Genomic DNA, 6,212 nt, shown 5'->3' with positions numbered 1-6,212 from the left:
TCCTAATTTGAAGTCGAATTTCAACATTTCTTATATATTTGATTGAGTTTGCATCTAACTTTGTCAGATATCGTCGATTAACATCCATTGAAGCCCATTGAGGTCGATTGTCACTTTGTGTTGAGTGAAAATTTTCTAAGTCTATCTTCCTAATTTGAAGTCGAATTTCAACATTTCTCATATATTTGAGTGAGTTTGCATCTAACTTTGTCAGATATCGTCGATTAACATCCATTAAAGCCCATTGAGGTCGATTGTCACTTTGTGTTGAGTGGAAATTTTCTAAGTCTATCTTCCTAATTTGAAGTCGAATTTCAACATTTCTCATATATTTGAGTGAGTTTGCATCTAACTTTGTCAGATATCGTCGATTAACATCCATTAAAGCCCATTGAGGTCGATTGTCACTTTGTGTTGAGTGAAAATTTTCTAAGTCTTTCTTCCTAATTTGGAGTCGAATTTCAACATTTCTTACATATTTGATTGAGTTTGCATCTTACTTTGTCAGATATCGTCGATTAACATCCATTGAAGCCCATTGAGGTCGATTGTCACTTTGTGTTGAGTGGAAATTTTCTAAGTCTATCTTCCTAATTTGAAGTCGAATTTCAACATTTCTTATATATTTGATTGAGTTTGCATCTAACTTTGTCAGATTTCGTCGATTAACATCCATTGAAGCACATTGAGGTCGATTGTCACTTTGTGTTGAGTGAAAATTTTCTAAGTCTTTCTTCCTAATTTGGAGTCGAATTTCAACATTTCTTATATATTTGATTGAGTTTGCATCTTACTTTGTCAGATATCGTCGATTAACATCCATTGAAGCCCATTGAGGTCGATTGTCACTTTGTGTTGAGTGGAAATTTTCTAAGTCTATCTTCCTAATTTGAAGTCGAATTTCAACATTTCTCATATATTTGAGTGAGTTTGCATCTAACTTTGTCAGATATCGTCGATTAACATCCATTGAAGCACATTGAGGTCGATTGTCACTTTGTGATGAGTGAAAATTTTCTAAGTCTATCTTCCTAATTTGAAGTCGAATTTCAACATTTCTCATATATTTGAGTGAGTTTGCATCTAACTTTGTCAGATATCGTCGATTAACATCCATTGAAGCCCATTGACGTCGATTGTCACTTTGTGTTGAGTGAAAATTTTCTAAGTCTATCTTCCTAATTTGAAGTCGAATTTCAACATTTCTTATATATTTGATTGAGTTTGCATCTAACTTTGTCAGATATCGTCGATTAACATCCATGGAAGCCCATTGAGGTCGATTGTCACTTTGTGTTGAGTGAAAATTTTCTAAGTCTTTCTTCCTAATTTGGAGTCGAATTTCAACATTTCTTATATATTTGATTGAGTTTGCATCTTACTTTGTCAGATATCGTCGACTAACATCCATTGAAGCCCATTGACGTCGATTGTCACTTTGTGTTGAGTGAAAATTTTCTAAGTCTATCTTCCTAATTTGAAGTCGAATTTCAACATTTCTCATATATTTGAGTGAGTTTTCATCTAACTTTGTCAGATATTGTCGATTAACATTGATTGAGGCCCATTGAGGTCGATTGTCACTTTGTGTTGAGTGAAAATTTTCTAAGTCTTTCTTCCTAATTTGAAGTCGAATTTCAACATTTCTCATATATTTGAGTGAGTTTGCATCTAACTTTGTCAGATATCGTCGATTAACATCCATTGAAGCCCATTGAGGTCGATTGTCACTTTGTGTTGAGTGAAAATTTTCTAAGTCTATCTTCCTAATTTGAAGTCGAATTTCAACATTTCTCATATATTTGAGTGAGTTTGCATCTAACTTTGTCAGATATCGTCGATTAACATCCATTGAAGCCCATTGAGGTCGATTGTCACTTTGTGTTGAGTGGAAATTTTCTAAGTCTATCTTCCTAATTTGAAGTCGAATTTCAACATTTCTTATATATTTGATTGAGTTTGCATCTAACTTTGTCAGATATCGTCGATTAACATCCATTGAAGCCCATTGAGGTCGATTGTCACTTTGTGTTGAGTGAAAATTTTCTAAGTCTTTCTTCCTAATTTGGAGTCGAATTTCAACATTTCTTACATATTTGATTGAGTTTGCATCTTACTTTGTCAGATATCGTCGATTAACATCCATTGAAGCCCATTGAGGTCGATTGTCACTTTGTGTTGAGTGGAAATTTTCTAAGTCTATCTTCCTAATTTGAAGTCGAATTTCAACATTTCTTATATATTTGATTGAGTTTGCATCTAACTTTGTCAGATTTCGTCGATTAACATCCATTGAAGCACATTGAGGTCGATTGTCACTTTGTGTTGAGTGAAAATTTTCTAAGTCTTTCTTCCTAATTTGGAGTCGAATTTCAACATTTCTTATATATTTGATTGAGTTTGCATCTTACTTTGTCAGATATCGTCGATTAACATCCATTGAAGCCCATTGAGGTCGATTGTCACTTTGTGTTGAGTGGAAATTTTCTAAGTCTATCTTCCTAATTTGAAGTCGAATTTCAACATTTCTCATATATTTGAGTGAGTTTTTATCTAACTTTGTCAGATATTGTCGATTAACATTGATTGAGGCCCATTGAGGTCGATTGTCACTTTGTGTTGAGTGAAAATTTTCTAAGTCTTTCTTCCTAATTTGAAGTCGAATTTCAACATTTCTTATATATTTGATTGAGTTTGCATCTAACTTTGTCAGATTTCGTCGATTAACATCCATTGAAGCACATTGAGGTCGATTGTCACTTTGTGTTGAGTGAAAATTTTCTAAGTCTTTCTTCCTAATTTGGAGTCGAATTTCAACATTTCTTATATATTTGATTGAGTTTGCATCTTACTTTGTCAGATATCGTCGATTAACATCCATTGAAGCCCATTGAGGTCGATTGTCACTTTGTGTTGAGTGGAAATTTTCTAAGTCTATCTTCCTAATTTGAAGTCGAATTTCAACATTTCTCATATATTTGAGTGAGTTTGCATCTAACTTTGTCAGATATCGTCGATTAACATCCATTGAAGCACATTGAGGTCGATTGTCACTTTGTGATGAGTGAAAATTTTCTAAGTCTATCTTCCTAATTTGAAGTCGAATTTCAACATTTCTCATATATTTGAGTGAGTTTGCATCTAACTTTGTCAGATATCGTCGATTAACATCCATTGAAGCCCATTGACGTCGATTGTCACTTTGTGTTGAGTGAAAATTTTCTAAGTCTATCTTCCTAATTTGAAGTCGAATTTCAACATTTCTCATATATTTGAGTGAGTTTTCATCTAACTTTGTCAGATATTGTCGATTAACATTGATTGAGGCCCATTGAGGTCGATTGTCACTTTGTGTTGAGTGAAAATTTTCTAAGTCTTTCTTCCTAATTTGAAGTCGAATTTCAACATTTCTCATATATTTGAGTGAGTTTGCATCTAACTTTGTCAGATATCGTCGATTAACATCCATTGAAGCCCATTGAGGTCGATTGTCACTTTGTGTTGAGTGAAAATTTTCTAAGTCTATCTTCCTAATTTGAAGTCGAATTTCAACATTTCTTATATATTTGATTGAGTTTGCATCTAACTTTGTCAGATATCGTCGATTAACATCCATTGAAGCCCATTGAGGTCGATTGTCACTTTGTGTTGAGTGAAAATTTTCTAAGTCTTTCTTCCTAATTTGGAGTCGAATTTCAACATTTCTTATATATTTAATTGAGTTTGCATCTAACTTTGTCAGATATCGTCGATTAACATCCATTGAAGCCCATTGACGTCGATTGTCACTTTGTGTTGAGTGAAAATTTTCTAAGTCTATCTTCCTAATTTGAAGTCGAATTTCAACATTTCTCATATATTTGAGTGAGTTTTCATCTAACTTTGTCAGATATTGTCGATTAACATTGATTGAGGCCCATTGAGGTCGATTGTCACTTTGTGTTGAGTGAAAATTTTCTAAGTCTTTCTTCCTAATTTGAAGTCGAATTTCAACATTTCTCATATATTTGAGTGAGTTTGCATCTAACTTTGTCAGATATCGTCGATTAACATCCATTGAAGCCCATTGAGGTCGATTGTCACTTTGTGTTGAGTGAAAATTTTCTAAGTCTATCTTCCTAATTTGAAGTCGAATTTCAACATTTCTCATATATTTGAGTGAGTTTGCATCTAACTTTGTCAGATATCGTCGATTAACATCCATTGAAGCCCATTGAGGTCGATTGTCACTTTGTGTTGAGTGGAAATTTTCTAAGTCTATCTTCCTAATTTGAAGTCGAATTTCAACATTTCTTATATATTTGATTGAGTTTGCATCTAACTTTGTCAGATATCGTCGATTAACATCCATTGAAGCCCATTGAGGTCGATTGTCACTTTGTGTTGAGTGAAAATTTTCTAAGTCTTTCTTCCTAATTTGGAGTCGAATTTCAACATTTCTTACATATTTGATTGAGTTTGCATCTTACTTTGTCAGATATCGTCGATTAACATCCATTGAAGCCCATTGAGGTCGATTGTCACTTTGTGTTGAGTGGAAATTTTCTAAGTCTATCTTCCTAATTTGAAGTCGAATTTCAACATTTCTTATATATTTGATTGAGTTTGCATCTAACTTTGTCAGATTTCGTCGATTAACATCCATTGAAGCACATTGAGGTCGATTGTCACTTTGTGTTGAGTGAAAATTTTCTAAGTCTTTCTTCCTAATTTGGAGTCGAATTTCAACATTTCTTATATATTTGATTGAGTTTGCATCTTACTTTGTCAGATATCGTCGATTAACATCCATTGAAGCCCATTGAGGTCGATTGTCACTTTGTGTTGAGTGGAAATTTTCTAAGTCTATCTTCCTAATTTGAAGTCGAATTTCAACATTTCTCATATATTTGAGTGAGTTTTTATCTAACTTTGTCAGATATTGTCGATTAACATTGATTGAGGCCCATTGAGGTCGATTGTCACTTTGTGTTGAGTGAAAATTTTCTAAGTCTTTCTTCCTAATTTGAAGTCGAATTTCAACATTTCTTATATATTTGATTGAGTTTGCATCTAACTTTGTCAGATTTCGTCGATTAACATCCATTGAAGCACATTGAGGTCGATTGTCACTTTGTGTTGAGTGAAAATTTTCTAAGTCTTTCTTCCTAATTTGGAGTCGAATTTCAACATTTCTTATATATTTGATTGAGTTTGCATCTTACTTTGTCAGATATCGTCGATTAACATCCATTGAAGCCCATTGAGGTCGATTGTCACTTTGTGTTGAGTGGAAATTTTCTAAGTCTATCTTCCTAATTTGAAGTCGAATTTCAACATTTCTCATATATTTGAGTGAGTTTGCATCTAACTTTGTCAGATATCGTCGATTAACATCCATTGAAGCACATTGAGGTCGATTGTCACTTTGTGATGAGTGAAAATTTTCTAAGTCTATCTTCCTAATTTGAAGTCGAATTTCAACATTTCTCATATATTTGAGTGAGTTTGCATCTAACTTTGTCAGATATCGTCGATTAACATCCATTGAAGCCCATTGACGTCGATTGTCACTTTGTGTTGAGTGAAAATTTTCTAAGTCTATCTTCCTAATTTGAAGTCGAATTTCAACATTTCTCATATATTTGAGTGAGTTTTCATCTAACTTTGTCAGATATTGTCGATTAACATTGATTGAGGCCCATTGAGGTCGATTGTCACTTTGTGTTGAGTGAAAATTTTCTAAGTCTTTCTTCCTAATTTGAAGTCGAATTTCAACATTTCTCATATATTTGAGTGAGTTTGCATCTAACTTTGTCAGATATCGTCGATTAACATCCATTGAAGCCCATTGAGGTCGATTGTCACTTTGTGTTGAGTGAAAATTTTCTAAGTCTATCTTCCTAATTTGAAGTCGAATTTCAACATTTCTTATATATTTGATTGAGTTTGCATCTAACTTTGTCAGATATCGTCGATTAACATCCATTGAAGCCCATTGAGGTCGATTGTCACTTTGTGTTGAGTGAAAATTTTCTAAGTCTTTCTTCCTAATTTGGAGTCGAATTTCAACATTTCTTATATATTTAATTGAGTTTGCATCTTACTTTGTCAGATATCGTCGATTAACATCCATTGAAGCCCATTGAGGTCGATTGTCACTTTGTGTTGAGTGGAAATTTTCTAAGTCTATCTTCCTAATTTGAAGTCGAATTTCAACATTTCTCATATAT

Source organism: Diorhabda carinulata, chromosome 8 (assembly GCF_026250575.1).
Source record: "Diorhabda carinulata isolate Delta chromosome 8, icDioCari1.1, whole genome shotgun sequence".
NCBI classification, from domain to species: domain Eukaryota; kingdom Metazoa; phylum Arthropoda; class Insecta; order Coleoptera; family Chrysomelidae; genus Diorhabda; species Diorhabda carinulata.
This window is presented reverse-complemented; position numbering follows the sequence as displayed.